The sequence below is a fragment of the Cavia porcellus genome, unplaced genomic scaffold (assembly GCF_034190915.1).
Source record: "Cavia porcellus strain 051 isolate PalLab524CR breed Dunkin Hartley unplaced genomic scaffold, mCavPor4.1 scaffold_26, whole genome shotgun sequence".
NCBI lineage: Eukaryota > Metazoa > Chordata > Mammalia > Rodentia > Caviidae > Cavia > Cavia porcellus.
This window is the reverse complement of record NW_026947509.1, coordinates 7513909-7530124: the sequence shown is the minus strand read 5'-3', so window position 1 is coordinate 7530124 and position 16216 is coordinate 7513909. Positions and strand designations below refer to the sequence as shown.

The following is a 16216-nucleotide window of genomic DNA, read 5'->3' as shown; positions in this document are numbered from 1 at the left end:
TTCTGCTGTACCCCACTATCAATGCAAGACCCCTGGTCAAGCTCAGAGCTGGGCACAGCTACAGAAGCCACCTTGCAAATAACCTACCACCTGGCATCAAGCCTTTGTAAAAATACTTCAGGTTCTGTTTAATTTCTGTGCTTACCTTTCTGGTTCCTCAGCTGACTTTAAAGATTACGTACTGTGCTCCAGGGGCTATGGGTATAAAAGTCAGTAGCTATAGCTCTTGCGCTAAGGGTTTTCTGCTCTGATGGAAAAGATGAAATGCAATGGACTTCCTGGGTGGTTAGCGACTCAGTGTCCAGATGATGATGTCAGAGTGTCCACCTGAACCACTCATCCAGCCAGCCATTCCAGAGATGTGCACCATGCACCCCAAAGGGGAAGTTTACAATATGCTATTTGTAAACCCACCCCATTACATCAAAGAGAGAATCAGATGAGCAGGAAGACGTCTTTCGTGAGACGGTCAGGAACACTGTCATTGCCCTGGATGACAGAAGGTTTTACTCCCTCTTTGAGGCAGATTAGCAAGGGAGTTCAGAGTCTGGCAGCATCAAAGACACAACTAAACAGTTCAGTAGTCTCCCTAAAAATCAAAGCTGTATGATAACAATGCCTACATTTTGAGTACCGAATTAAGAAAATGCAGAGTGTACAAATGTTCATCTTTATGTATAAAAGTATCGTTATACCGCTAGTGAGAAAAATAACCCTCCTTCAGCACTGAGTGAGATTCAGACTTTAAACCTCTTCAGGTGTCCGCTGATTTTCTCTTTTACTTTCTGCTCTTTCAGAATTGTGGAAAACCAAATGGAAATTGGTAGATGTTTACGTAGCTGTATACTGATTTTAATAAGGAATCAACATTCTCTTTCTGAAACTTATTTTTTATGAACCACGACGTGAAAAAAAGGTATGTGTATCTACTTACTCCTGACTGTAGCAAATGGTTCGAGATTTTCTTTCTTTCTGATAGAAAACCTTTTTTTCTTATCATGTATGTTTTTTACTCTGCTTATTCCACAAGAAGCCTTAAGCACAGATGAAAAGGGTACCCATGAGACCTTCCCTGAATGCCCTTCCTTGTGAAATTTTGCCAATCCCAAAATAAACAACACAATCCATAAGGTCAGAGTGAAGGTCACATCTTGCAGTTTTCAGTAAAGATGTACCACGCACCTTATATCTCGGGCTATTGTTCCCATTTAAGAAGTTAAGTTTTCATCCTCTATACAAAAGTTGTGATGTGGAAACAATTAAATAAAACAGCTCTCTTCCTTTATGGACACTGCCCACAGAGACCAGAAAAATCTTGCACTGACAATGCCTGACTCTAACTTGTGATTTTTGGACTTTGATTATGTCATCACTGGAGTATTATTTAAATATGTTTCTCCTTTTAATTCAATTTCCTGTTTTGTTTTCTCGAAACCATAAATTGTCTCTTAAGAAATTTTACAAAATGCATATTGTTCTCCCAGGAGACTGGTGCTGCTCCTCAGCTGGGCATTGCCTGCCAGATGACATTTTTAAAAATGTTTTTTTTCTTTTTATTGGTTTTGCATAATGGTTGCAACAATTCTCGAGTAATGAAAAAAGAATGAAGAATGCATGCCCTTTCCAGCTCATAGCCACAATGTTAATGTTAAGACAAAGCAAAACAAAACAAAACAGAAACCCACCCTAAAGTGGTCATGCTCACCCAGCCCTCCTCTCAGCTCCTTCCTTTGGATTCAAGATGTTTCCGATCTTTTCTCTTCTTTGCAAAATAAACTATTTATGCTCAAAGAAAATCTGTTGTGTATGACATCTGTGATAATGTTCTTGTGGTCTTGGGTTGGACCCAAGCTGTACTACCAACTAGTCAGGATGTGAGATGGGAGATAGGACTTGGTCTTGTGGGCCCCAACTGTCCCCTTTGTAAAGTAGGAATAATGGGGCTCTGTTCATCAGGCTCCTGGGAAGACCGAATTAGATGAAGCAGGTGTGGTCTCTCGCAGAGTGGACGGTAGAGCTAGATGTAAATCTTCTGTCTGTCCCAAGGGTACACTCGCCACTTTTGGTCCCAACACATGGCCGGTAGCTGGAGTATGAGAGTGGGCGCCCGGGCAGGGTGAGCAGGCTGGGCTGACACACGAGTCTCTCCCAAGGAGAAAATTCTGCTCCTCAGACCCTACCCTGCTGAATTCCAGAAAAGAATAATGCATGTGCATTCAACTGGCCCCTAACTTAGTTCTGAACCTTTGGTAACACAGAACAGACACTAATTACTGTCTGCTGAATTTTTCTTCCACCACACATGAAATACTGGGCACAGTGGATGGTAGTAGGGGTCAGTAAGGTGCAGCCTGCTGGCCGCAGAGGCCCCTGCCTTTGTTCTAATACAGGCAGAGTAGCCCAGAGATACACTTACTTAAGTGTTATTTACGCTGCTTTGTACTACAATGGAGGGATAAGTGTTCCTCACAAAGAACTTTCATGGCTCACAAAGCCAGAAGTAGTTACTATCTGGCCCTGCCTCTTTGCAGGAAAACTGGCCGGCCTCTGGCCGCAGAGCTGAGTTACCTGTTGACTCCTGCCTCAGTGACACTCCCTGCTCACTTCCTAATTCAGGTGTCACTCGCTCCTTTGGGGGTCATATTCTAATGCAGTTGTTTCATTGCCCCATGGAAATTATAGACCTATCAACTTGCTCTTTAAAAAGAAAGAGACACAAATACTGCATGGTTTCTCCTATAAGAGAAACTCAAATCCTAACTAAAGAGCAAAAAATGCAGGGTGAGAAAGCTTTCCCAAATGAGGAGCTAACACACAGAGGGAAGGGAGAGCACGGGAGTGAAAGGGAAAGAAATGTGCATGTACTAGCTCTACACACGGAGGAAAAGCACCGTGTATTGCAAACATGTACTAAAGACAAGAGAATGATAGAAAGCAAAAGGATGTAACAAATGCTTACGATGTGCAGAGACACTGTGCCAGCCACAGTGGCATCCTGAATTGACCAATACATGGTACATGATGGAGAGGAGGAGCAAGGTATTGACCCTCCATGTGAGCTTCAATGTCATGGCCGCAGTGTACACACTACTGCTTGAAGAGTGCATACCTCGGAGTTTGCTTTGCTTTTCTTTTTGTTTCTTTTCTTTTCTTTTGTACCAGGAAATCAAACTCATGCCCTTGCGCTTGCCAGGTGACCACAGAGTTTATTTTCATACTCTTAGTTTCTTTGGTTTGTGTGTCTGCTTCAGAAACACGGGTGATGTCACCACCTTCTGACACTGGCCCCAAAGTGACCAAAGAGACCTAAGAGACAGACCTAAAGAGAAAGGGATTGCTTTGGCTTGGTTTCAGCAGTTCCTGGGCACGTTCTTTGCCCCATGTAGGAAGAACATGAAGGAGCACAGCAGCTCCCCTCATGGCCAGGAAGCAACAGAGAGAGAGAGGAAGGGACTGGTGCTTCATGGTGCACTGGGAGAACGCAGCCCCTGGTGGCCCTAAAGCCTCCCGCTAGACTGCATCGCCTCCCACCAGCACCTCCGGCTGAGGACCAAGCTCGGCCTTGGGGGGATATTTAAGATCCAAACTATAGCACATGGAAACTTGGACTTGACCTGTTGATTACATCTCTGGCTTCCCTCTTTCTTCTACACCACGGCTAACATCGCTGCCTTGGCAGAATATTGCGTGCATGTGCCCCGAATTCTCCACGGTCACGTTCTGGGTGCCAAAGCACACAGTGCAGCTGTGCCTCGCTGACTTTACAGAGAGCTCCAGAAATCAATAACCGACTCGGGCGCCACTCTTCTCTCCCAGCAGTTACTCACACTGTCCTTGCTGCACAGAGGTCAAGCTGGCCTGGATGGTTTTTGTAATCTCTGTAAAATCCACTTGATTCATTTCCATTGACTGTGATCTACTCTCAACCTCAGGGGCAAATGAAAAATCAGTCCCAGGAAAGTAGAAATCACTGCACTTACAATGATGCCTCTGCTTATGCATTTTCAGTGATAGGTCACATAGACAGAGAAAATTGCCACGCTGGTAAAAGACTTAAGTTCCTTTCAGATGTCGGGGTCCTGCCTAATGTTCAGTCCTGGAGGCTGCACCTCCCCATCTGGGAGAAGTTCTAAACCTTCCATGCTTACCAGAGTCCTCCAAGTTGACAGACCACATGATGGGACCCTATGACAACCCCCAGAAACTTCAGGCTGAGACTATGTCCAGGCCAAGTCTGTACGGTGAGCTCCTCTGTAATCATTGGGTCTCTTCCAGAAGGCTCTCAACACATGGACTCAGCGTGGGGAGGCTGAAGCCTGAGGTCTGCACATTTGTAATGGAAACACAGCAGTGACCCTACAATCTGGTCCGAATCTGTGCTGTTATGAAATGTCCCTCTCCAACCAGAGCAGCAGGGGCACAAGTGCAGGGTGGGAGCAGGGGGCTCCTCAACAGCCTCATCAGGTAGGAAAGGAGAGGCCTCCTAACAAGAAAACCATGCAGCAGCGAAAGGCTATGTAGTTTGCAGAAGAACTTCTGTGTGAAAGATTCTTAGGACAAATCTCTGAACTGGCCAAGCAACCTTTGTTTTCTTCCTTTTCCATGGGAGGCAACTGAATTAGAGAAATCAACTTTCTCAAGATTTGGTAGAGACTCGGGCAGGAGCAAAACTTTGGACCTCTCACAGCTCGCTCAATGTTCAAATGAATTATGATCTGATCAGCTGGAGTAGCTTTCCTATGGCTGGGGGAATATATCTGACATCCATGGCTTAAAGGGGAGTGAGATTTGGCTCACATTTGGGGGGATCCAATCGGTGATTAGCTGGCTCAAAGACAGAAACAGTACGGCAGAAGGGGATGGTGGAGGAGAGCTGCTCAGCTCCTGCTAGCCAGGAAGCAGAGCGAACCTGAAATACAGACTCAGAGCTGAGGAGGAAGACGTGCCTTCTGCAGGCAGCTCCTCAGTCACTCACCTCTTCCAACCACCTGCTAGCAACACACTTAGCTGTAAACTCATCAAGGATCAGTGCACTGGTGAGCACAGTGCATTGGAAAGCTTTCACGAGAACAGAGATTCTGAACCATCGGCTAGAAATAGCCCCTCTGATCAGTTACCTTCCAAAGCCCTACCCCTGAACACATGTGATTTGAGGGAACATTCCAGAGCTAAACTATCCCCTCCATGTTTTTATGTGATTGCCTAAACTAAGATAAAGATGCAGACACAACATCTATCCACCAAAATTCTGACAAAAAATCCTCTCATAAAGGCACTCAGCCTGGGAATGCAGGCAATCTCTAGGATTAAATTAACAAATACCTCCAGCACCACAGCCCTCTTTCAGAAAGCTCAGTACTGGACACTAAAGGCTTTAACTGGTCACTTCAAACCTTGAATGGGGATCACCTGATCTTGACTGACCACCATGGGACACAGCTAACCAGGTGCCACCATCAGAGGTTTTACCCCAGCCATCAGGTATTCAAGGAACTGCAAGTTGCCTGAAAGAACCCGGGCAGCTGGGATGACATCATTGAGGAGGAGAAGGTAAGATCAAAAGGGAGGTCTAGGAAAAGCCTGCTGGGTCAGAAGCCCAGTGTGGCTTGTATGCTGGTGCATACACACGCATACACACACGCACCCACTCACACACACAGAGTTCGGGCATGAATGAAGCAGGAAAGGCCTCCTTCACTTGTTTTGTGCCCCAAGCTTACAGCTGTGTGCACTGATCTGTCGCCAGCTCCTCCTGCTGGTCTCCTGAGCTGGTGCCCAGAAGTCACTATTTCTAGCCCACCTGACTCCATGTTTCCCAAAACCAGCAATCCATCCAGATACTGACGGGGAGATAGGGTGGTTCAGAATATCTGTTCTCGTGAAAACCTTCCAACTGTCTTGGAAGATGTGGTCCTAAAAACAAAGTCCCTCTGTGTCTCAAGTAAAAGGAATATGGCAGGAGGCAGGCACCAAGGAAACCCATTCTGAACCAAGGACTCTGCAGCAGACCCTGGCTTAGGCGTTTCCCGCCCCGAGGGGGCAGGCTTTCTGCAGATTCATGTGTTAATTACCATGCCAGGGGTCTCCATTAGAGACCAAAAATACTAACATTTGTAATTCCCTTTATTTCGAACTTTTACATATGAATAAAGCCCCAATTCTTAGAACACTCACTTAGAAATAAAAATCAGCTCTCAATCTCTCAACAGGAAAGCATATCAAAAGGGTTTTGACGCAGGCAAAACAAATGTTGTACTACAGTAACCACAAACTTCTGTTTTTATGAAAATTACGTATTGAGGAAAAGAAGACTTAATAGCCATGTTTTTTTTTTTTGTTTTTTATTTTTTGTTTTTATAGCCATGGTTCTAATCTGAATGATGATTTAGTTCCTTCAAAGTAATAGCCTCCTATGAAGGGCCCCTGAGAGTGTCCGGCAGCCCTGGGATTCACCCAGCCACAGACACTGCCTGGAGTCGTCCTGGAGGCACACGGTGGCCCCCTTCCACATTGCCACCTTTCAGCCCCACGTTTGATGTGTGTGTAGGGAGGCATCAAGAACCAACTGTCTGTGCCTCACGTGATGCAGCCTGGCTGGCGACCACCTGGAGGCTGAAGTTGGCCTGTGCTCAGAGGTGACCGGAATCCAGCTGGAAGAAGGACGTGGTTTTTTTCATTAACTCACAGGTGCTGCAGAAGCAGGCTGCAAGCTGCCAGGTGTGGCCCTCACCAAATTCACTTTTAAATGCATTGAAATCAAGGAGGCTTAAAAAGCAGGGCAATTCATTGCCAAAATTTTCCTTCGGGAAAAGGGTGATAAGCAATACTGTAAGAGAATCAGAGTTAAAAAGACTTTACCCAAAGACTTGATACGCAGACCTTCTGAGTGTTTTTGCATCACAGATGGCATTAAATTACTATCACCTGCTAAGAAAGAATAGAAGCTTTCACTTGGTGGTTAGCACTGCAAAATGCAGATGCCTGGGTGGTGTCTGCAGGTCCCTCCTCCCAGCTGCTCCAAAGAGAAGGCTTCCAGGTGGCTGGGTCATCATTTTTGCCCTTTGTTATGGGGAATTTTGGAAAGCAGAGAGATTCTACAGATAGAGAGATTCTATAGATACAAAGGCAGAGTGGAAACCCTGTTCTCCGGCACCCAGAATTCCAGAGCCCCACTGGGACACACAGTGAGGACAGCTGAGATACACCCTCAGCTGCCTCTGATAGAATTCTGAGCAGAGATTGGGAAGTTTCTACCTTAGAACTGCAAGTATGGCCCCGCCTCTCACATCCTACACCATAGGCAGAACAGTCACCAAGTTCCAGGCTTCTTTGCAGTGACTGCACAAAAGGCATGAGTGCTTGGTGGCCAGGCAATGAGCGGCAGAGTTATCCTCCCAAGAGTCTGGAACCAATCAGGAGGCATTCCAAGGCCGACTGCTCACCATCATGATGGAGCAACTCTGGAAGGATGAAATCCAACTGCCCAAATTAAACTACTTGACACAAAAAGTTCAACTTATTGTTGAACATACTCACTTGGATTAACTTTTTAAAATAAAGGTACAAAAGCCAGCTGTGATGGTGCAACCTGGAATCCCAGCACTTGGGAGGCTGAGGCAGGAGGATCCTTGAGAGTTTGAGACCAACCTGGGCTACAATGTGAGCTCAAGGCCAGCCCGAACTACAGAGCAAGACCCTGTCTCAAAAAAGTAAATAAATATATAAAATGAAGGTCCACATACACACAAATGAACTGATTTTCTAAATATAAACCAAAATTGTACATGAAAACATGCATCCATTTGAGTGAAAATGTTAACATTCTGCTCTGTACTAACAATACTGCAAACACCTCACCAGTATCACACAATGGGTTCTGTTTATGGCCAAGGGCAAGGTCCAGCAAAGGTTCAGCCACGGTCCAATCGGTCAAGGTCCAGCACCAAAATGAATGAGTTTGCCGCAATGATGTGACCACATCAATATTCAACAGTACGGCTTCTGTGTAGCAGATCGAAGGGTGAATGTGAAAGACAGCCAGCCATATGGTTTCGATGGTCGCTGTGGGACCCAGCACACATACAGTATCCCCTCTCTCCTCACCTGAACCCCGAGGCACGCGTGGGCTCGCAAAGCAGGTACCTACTCTCCACCCTAGGCGTACCTGTGTCACACTCAGCACGGGTGCATAGTAGGGCTCCTTTTTAAAATATCCCCACAGGGTGGGAGGGTTTCAGAGCCAGGGTCAGGGACCAAAAATAAATTTGGTTCTTCTCTATATTAAAAAATAATTTTAAAAGAAAGTATAAAATTCTTTGCATTTCTCATAAGGAAACTCTAAATATTTGTAATTTAATATAAAGGATGCTTTGTCACATTGAGTATTTTAGTTCTGGGGTTTCAGACCAATTCTTCTCCTTGAAAATGGCTATCCCCCAGCTACTGGTAGCTGCAAGCCCTTTGTCTTGTGGATGAAGGATTTTTCTTCCCAGTGAAGGTCTTTTGACAGTTCTAGAAAGGCCTGGACAGCAATCAAACGGTTTCCAGAGCGAGGTCTTCATTTCTAGCTCAGTGCAGTAGCATACCTGGGATATTTGCTGTGCTCCAGGAAGTGACTCTGCAGAAGGCATGGGGACAGGGTCCCTACCCCACGTCCCGTGTTCTGAGGGAATAATAGCATTTTCAGAGGGGTTGCAGCTCTGGTAACTGTCAGTCTTGATTGCAATCTGACCAAGTGAGGCAGGAAGATTTCCCTTTGCGGTCTTTAGACCATTCTTCGGAGCAGTAATGAAACTCACAGTCACTCTGGCTCTTTCATTTCCTCTTCAGCTCTGAATAAAGCTCAGAGGTGTGTAGGAATGAAAGGGGCTTCTGGGACTTCCCCCCTAAAGGCTGGGAAACATTTGGGGTGCTCAACAAGACCTTTCTCTGAATCTTTAGTCTTCCAGGGGCATAAAAAATGTGACAATATGTATAAATACCTTTAAGCTATCTCTCTTGGTCCAGGAACTTTAACTCTGGAATTTATCCTAATAAAAATAATTAAGAGCAGCTCAAAATTTTATGCTTCTTCCAGTATTATTTATAACTGTGTAACCGAAGTAAGAAGACACTAAACAACTACCTAAAATTTACTTAATAAAAGATTACTAGGTACTCATTACTCTTTTGTTTTCTAAGACTTTTCAGAAGCAGAAAAATGTTCTGCGCATATTTTAAATGAAAATTGGTATATTAATGCAGCATGTTGATTATTTCCAGACAGCATAAGATGTACATAGTGTTGAAAAAGACCAGAATTATATTCATTAAAATGCTAATTGTCATTTTCCTTGGTAGTGGAACTATGAATGTTTTGATTTAGATTTTGAAATTTGCTATTTTGTATTTTTTATGAGAATACTTGGGAAAGTCAATTCAAGTATTACTTAATTATGAACTACATAAATGATTGGGATTTTTCTCTTCATGACCGTAAGTTATGAGGAAATAATTAAAGTTTTACTCTCTCACTCCCCCAAATACTTTTACTTTCTCAGCAGCAAATTACAATCTGACTCTACTGGTTCCTGTTATTTTTATTTGGGAAAGATAAAAAGAGTAGAATTACATCCCACCAGTGTAAGAAACTATCCATATTTTAGTGTTTAAGTAAGTTATTCCCAGGTGTGCCTCTCGCAGTGCCCCATCCTGTTATTTGCAATGAATCCTTCTGGAGTTGTTTCATTTTTCTTGAAGGATTATCAAAATCTGTGAACCATCTTGTGCCTCGCCCTGTCTTTAATCTTTCACATGTAATCTGTTGAATGTTCTCCTCGGTGCCTCCTTCCAAAATGATATGGTTGTTCTGAAGAGTTAGCTGAGAACATTTGAGCTACATTTTTAAATTAAATATTTTAACATTAAAATGTCCACTGCTGATCCATGTGGAAAAGTTAGAAAACACAATAAACCAAAGAAGACCTCGATCTCATAGTCTTCTAACCCACAGCCCACTCTAGATCCCACAGTATTTGCTCTATGGAGCCTTTGTATCTGTGCATGGATTCTTGACATGTATACCAGAGACATTCAGACTCATCTTTTTATAGAAATAAGATTAAACTATATATACATTTCTTTTGTTTAGTCTTTTCACATAATACTAATGAATGATAATGAATCTATATTATTATTTCAAAGCATAAAATTATCTGATCGTATGATGGTTATTGTCTTAGTTACTTTTTACTCCTCACTGACTCAAAATACCTGAAGCCCAAAGTTGGGAAAGGAAAGGTTTATTTCTTACAGTTTTTGGAGGTTTCAGTCCACACTCAGTTGACTCCAAGGCAGGCTGGCATGGCGGGCCACAGTTCATGGCAGCTGAAAACAGCAAGGCAGAAACTGGCAAGAGAGCAAGACACGCCTTCTTCCTACCATTACATCGCATCCTGGCTCCACCCCTAGATGGGTGTAGCACTGACACCATCAATCCGAGCACTTAGACAATGAACCAATCACAAATGCATAATGTAAATGCATGAGGCCTGGGGGCCACAGATATAAAGTATGACAGTTATCATTTTAAATTAATCTTCTAATGGTAAAAGTGTAAATTATTTCTAGTATAAAGAGCACTACAGTGGACATTCTTGAAGTTAAATTAGAGTAAGTCATCAAGATTGGTATATATATATCAAAGCTACAGTCTTGATGCTAATAGTGAAGTACATTAAGATTTATGTCCTGCATATGTGACGTACATTTTAAGTAAGTATGTCTTATGTTTGAGAAGTGTATTAATATCCTTTAAAGGGAATATTTCTGCAGACCTCAACTTGACTCTAAATTACTTTCATCAGATGCTTCCTTGACACGTGTCAATATAATAATGTATTAATGTCTAACACTACAGTTCTCTATAGCTATAAAACCAAAACAAATTTATGAAATGATAAAACTTGAGGACCAGTACAGTTACAATAAATAGTCCTTCTCAGGCTAAGCATTTTGTAGAATCACAATTGCTGCTTGCAGGATGAAAGAGGAGACTCTTCTCACTAACTCTGGCTGATTGCAAGGCAACCTAGAGGACACTGGGTCCCCTAGGATGCTCCTGTTTCCCACTTTCCCAGTTTGGGAACTGAAATGCATCTATTCCTGCAGGTCACTAATGTCACTTAGGCTTCTTCACTAGCAACCATCATTTGAGTCCTGGGGAAGTTCCTAGGGGACTTGAGTGCCAGTCAACCTTGATAAATGTGAGTGTGTCACTGAACTCACCAGGCAGTGCTTGATACTAGAGAGGTCACAGCACTCAGGACACCACCAGTATTTTTAAGAACAGCACCAGAACAAAAATATCAAAAACACCATTTGCACTAGTGATAAGAGCAAAGAAATCAGGTGCCATTGACTCCTGACAGATTTCCCCAGCCTTTCTTGGATGGAGGAGGAATGTTTGATTGAAGAAATGTGGTAGATTGCGGGGACAGCACGCAGGCAGACAGGGTCACTTGCAGTCCAGAGTGGGCAAGATACCATAGCATCCACTTCTGTAGTCTGCCGGGCTCCATAAAACTCTGAAGGCGGAATTTCCCAGGGGTCTCCTGGGTGACCTTTCAAGGCAACCAAATAATCTGAGTTCTGGCTTTTACTTTCTGCTCTTTGGAGTGAGTTACTTAAGTTACCCTAATTTCATTGTTTTCCATTGGAACTACAAATAATGCTAATGAGTTAATTGTGTGTGTGTGTGTGTGTGTGTGTGTGTGTGTGTGTGTGTGTGTGTGATGGTCCAATGAGGTTTTGGATGAAGGAAAGTCTCCTACAGCATCCGAATTCTTTGGTGTGGTGCATAAGTCATTCCTCTCTGTACCACCTTTCTCTTCCTTTTTATAGCTTATGCTGAAACTGGTTCTAGAAGTCTCTGGATTGTCTGGGCTCCCTCTTGGCTCGGGACGTCCTTTCACAGGAGTTGATGGGGGACACTTCTTTCTTTCTGCTCAGACATCACCGCTGCAGAAAGCAGCGCCCTTCTCTCCCTCTCCCACATCCCTTGCCTGCCTCTCTCTGCTCACTTTCTCCAGGAGGAGCTAGCGCCCCTGAAATTCTCTGTGGGTTCATCTGTTCCGCGTCTGTCTCCCCAGTGAACTTCCTGACTGGAGGAACTTTATTTCCATCTCACATCTCCAGTATGACCGCCATGTCTCCCCACAGCAAACACTCTGTATTTGTTAGATGGATCATCACCCTCTAGGACATATGTATGGCCTCGCCACCTTTTGGGAGATCAAGAGCTCTTGTTTTGATGCAGAGATCCAGAAAATATAAATTTTCCATATGCACACTTGTAAGGTAAACTAACTTCAATCACTAAAGGTCTACGCCGTGCGTGTTACTGTGATAATAGCTCTGAAAATGGAGAAAACCTACCGCAAAGCTCAGGCTGGAGCCACTGAGATGAAATGATACGGACGCAGCTGATTACCATGTGCAGACAGAGGCCTCTCTGTGTGAACCATGCCAAGGCTGCAACAAACAATTAGAAAGAAGAAAACTGTTTAAAAATAAACACATCCTGCACGGCAGTTTGGTGTCTTCTATTTGTTTTTGTAGGTGTTTGTATTTGTCAGGATAACAGTTTCAACAAACAGTTCCATGATTTCAGTGGCTCAACACAGCAATTCAGTCTGGTGATGGACCAACCACTCTGCAGCTGTTCAGGGACAGTTTCTCGACATCTCAAGGCTCTGTTTTCTACACAGTTGGGCTCCTCTGGGTTTGGTCAGAAGGGGAGTGAAGAAAGCACACACACCATACTTCCCAAGGCCACGCTCGGGGCTGCCATCTGCCACCTAGGCTCAGAATCCATTGCTGGGTCCCATTTGTGTGCTAATGCGAGGGGCCTTGCAAACTTCAGTTCACTGGGCCACCAAGACAAGCATATGTGGAGCTGGCAAGCTGTACCATCTCTACTACAGCGTACAAAAACAGACTGTTGTGATATTAATGAATATTGATTGGAACTGGGGATCTGAAGAGGGTCAGCCAATAATTAATTTTCAAAATAAGTAAAAAAAAAATACAATTAAATGGCTTTGCTTTCATCTTTATTCAAGCATAATTATGAAAGGGGTTACCATGTTGAACATTTTCTTACAAATTTGATTTTGGATAAGGTTAGTCATTAGGGATGCCGACGTATAATTACTGTAACTCTGGTGATGACGCTTTCAAAATGTTCATGAGAAATACATTTTCTAAACTCTTGTTTATCTGATTTTTCTGTGGCTCTCATGTATGAAAGACTAATTGGCTATACATAGAATGCTCATATCACAAAATTTCCCCCTCGAAAACTCCAACAGGAAAGTTAAGAGCCAGGTTGATTACTTGTTCCTTCATGCTGTCTTATATTTTTACCCAAATAATGTGCACATTCTTTTGTATTATTTCTGCCAAGAATGCATTGAGGCTTTCCAATTTCATAAGTAAACATCTTTAGCTCCATAAAAATTTTTACAAATTATATTATTTCTTCTGTTCCAGTTACTTTGATTTCTTATCCAGGAAGATCCAAAACTTTATACATATGAAATGTCTACTTTCTATCCTCCATATCTTTCAGATTTTCCTTTATCACCTTCATCTCTGTTTTGTTGCTGTTGTTGTTGTTGTTGATTATTTTCTTGGAAAGCTTTGCTGAGTTAATCTCTGTTTTCATGGAACTATGAAAAATAAAGTCATGAAGGGAACAGTGAACTACAACAGAATGGGAATCATAACAGAAAGCTATGTAGGACTTTATGGGATTGAACTGAGGGTGGACCCAGTGCTCCCTGAAGTGTAGGTCTAAGGAGGGTCCGTGGGACACAGACCCAGAGGGATAATTCACTTTCCCCCTTTGAACAGAAAGAACACCAAATGCAGGGTAGAAGAAAGAGCACACTTAATGGCCTGTGTGTCACTTAAGAGTGTGTCCTCTGTGGGTCTGGAAGAGATCAGCAGGGCTGCAGCATCCCCTTCATGCTGAGCAGTGGAGAGAGGGAGCTGGGGTGCACTTGCCAGATGAGGAGATCTAGATGATGCTCCCGTGGGGTGCAGGAGACAGGGAGGAAAGCAGCAGAGGAAGGGATGGAGCTGCTAGCATTCGGGCATGAAGACTGGGTAGCTGGTTCTGGTATTAACTGAGAAAAATTGAAGCAGAAGAACATATTCACCGGAAGATATGCGGCTTCATTTGGAAAGCTGAGGTTGGAATCTGCGAGCCGTTGGGTCACGATGCTGGAATGTGCTTAGAACGGACGGTGAACTAAGAGGAGATGTGAGGGAAAGACAGGAATGGTGTGTGGTAGCCACATCTCAGTGTCAGAGATTTCCCAAAATAAACCTGAATGTGGGGAAAGAACTTGTCCTGGACTAGAGAGCACTACTGAAGTCCTAAGAGAGAATTTCATGGAAAAAGAAGTGGCCCGCGGTCACTCAGAGTGATCAAGTAAAGTACCATTTTCTCACCTGGATAACCACAGATGAGGGAGACAAGCATGCAGTCCACCACAGCCGAGTGATGCTGATGGAAGCCAAAGAGCAGGGCTTGGCACTCTTGCGGAGTGGTGCCCTATACACACACACACACACACACACACACACACACACACGCGCGCGCGCATGCACACGTGCACACACACACACACACACTGCACCTTCCCGGGAGCCCCAGGCCACATCTCCAAACAGCACTTTTATCAGCAGTGTTGGCCCAAGGCCTCCTTTGTTGCCCACGGGGGAATGAAGCTCTCAACTCCCCGTTCACCAGTGGGTACCCAGCCCTGCCTTGGCTGCACACAATGAGCAGAACGATCCTGACAAGCATGTGGGTATGGGCTGCTCTGGAGGGCATCAGGCTTTGGAAAACACCAAGAGAGACCCTTGTAAACATCAAGAGAGACACAGGGAAGAACAGATGGATATGACAGCAGACCACAGTTTCCCCAGAGTCATGGCCGTGCTCGCTCCCCTGCTACAGCTCTCAGGACAGGAGCTGAGATTCCCCGAGTGCTGTCCATCTCCCACCCTAAGACAGGCCACAGAAACCTTGTTTCCTCTCCTGTCTTCCCCACTTTAGTGCTGTATTGGCATCTCTCATAGTTTATTTGCAGAAACGTTCTTTAGTAAGCTTGACTTTTATTGTGCACATGTTTAAATCTCAAGCAAGAAAATGCCCTTCGGGCCACTGTCCCAGCGCCTCCTGGGAACTGCTCTCCACAGTCAGACAAACTGTTCTACAGGAAAGTCCTTGGCCTCCATGTACCCGTTTCAGTGTTTCCTAACTCTTACTAAAAGATAAGGAAACAGTTTTATGGTAATCTTGCAGAGCAGAAAAATTTAAACACTTTTATTTCAGCGTGTGGCTTTCAAATTGGCTTTTAATCTTTATATACTAGACCAATAAAAATATAAATATACATTTAGTTAGCTTTTTAAAATTAAAAAGAATATGCAAGGATCAAATGCTAAAAACACAAAATTATATCCTGAGAGTAAAGCCAGCCGCTCTTGCCCAATCCTCAGTCCTGGATCCCCAAGGCAGTCATTGTCGGTGGCTGGACCCATTCCCTCCCCAATATTTACTGGCCCACAAACAGCATTCACTTTTTAATTAGCTTAATATACCACACAACCAAGTTTATCCAGTCATTTTCTCTTAATTTCTAAATTTCTCTTAAACAGTTTCAGAGAAAACAACTTTTCCTGACTGTATATTATTTATTAATTCATGAAGTAAATGCTCATTAGGGTACCTGCCAGATAACAGGCTCTGTTCCTGGCACTCGGGGTACTGGTGTAAGTCAACAACAACAACAATAACAAAAAATACCTACGTCTGTTTAAAGATCTGCTTGTGAAAGCTGTTTAAACTTCTTGTGCAGTAACTACGAATGTTTTGCCTGTCTGTACTTATTTTCTTTTAGGGTTTTTTTGAAAAAAAAAAATCCAAATTACCTTCCCAAAGGTTTATAGAATTCATACTACACACCAAGGGACAGAGCAGGATGATTCCAACAGTCTGTCACGGAGTACCCTCTGCTGTCCCTCGGTGAAGACTAACATCAGCCCTCCACCAAGCTGACAACATCACGGCCCCAAAGTCAGTTCACAGAGGTAACCAAGAATAAGTTCCTCATTTTCAGTCTCAGAACTTTTGTTTTTAATATGAGAAATTTAATTCTACTCT

At 43.7% G+C, this 16216-nt stretch overlaps 1 long non-coding RNA gene across 5 annotated transcripts in view; it reads right to left on the bottom strand.

The window, feature by feature from the left end:
• Nucleotides 1-12849, bottom strand: part of LOC134473176 (uncharacterized) — a 61049-nt gene extending 48200 nt beyond the window's left edge. For 2 of the 5 annotated variants that reach the window (XR_010043276.1, XR_010043279.1), the window contains exons 1-2: nucleotides 12415-12849; nucleotides 10292-10365 (exon numbers count right to left, since the gene is read on the bottom strand). This is a non-coding gene — a long non-coding RNA (uncharacterized LOC134473176). Of the gene's footprint in view, nucleotides 1-8981; nucleotides 9030-10291; nucleotides 10366-12414 lie in introns of all 5 variants that reach the window. The other 3 variants (XR_010043278.1, XR_010043281.1, XR_010043277.1) reach the window with 2 other exon arrangements.
• Between the last annotated feature and the right edge of the window lie 3367 nt (nucleotides 12850-16216).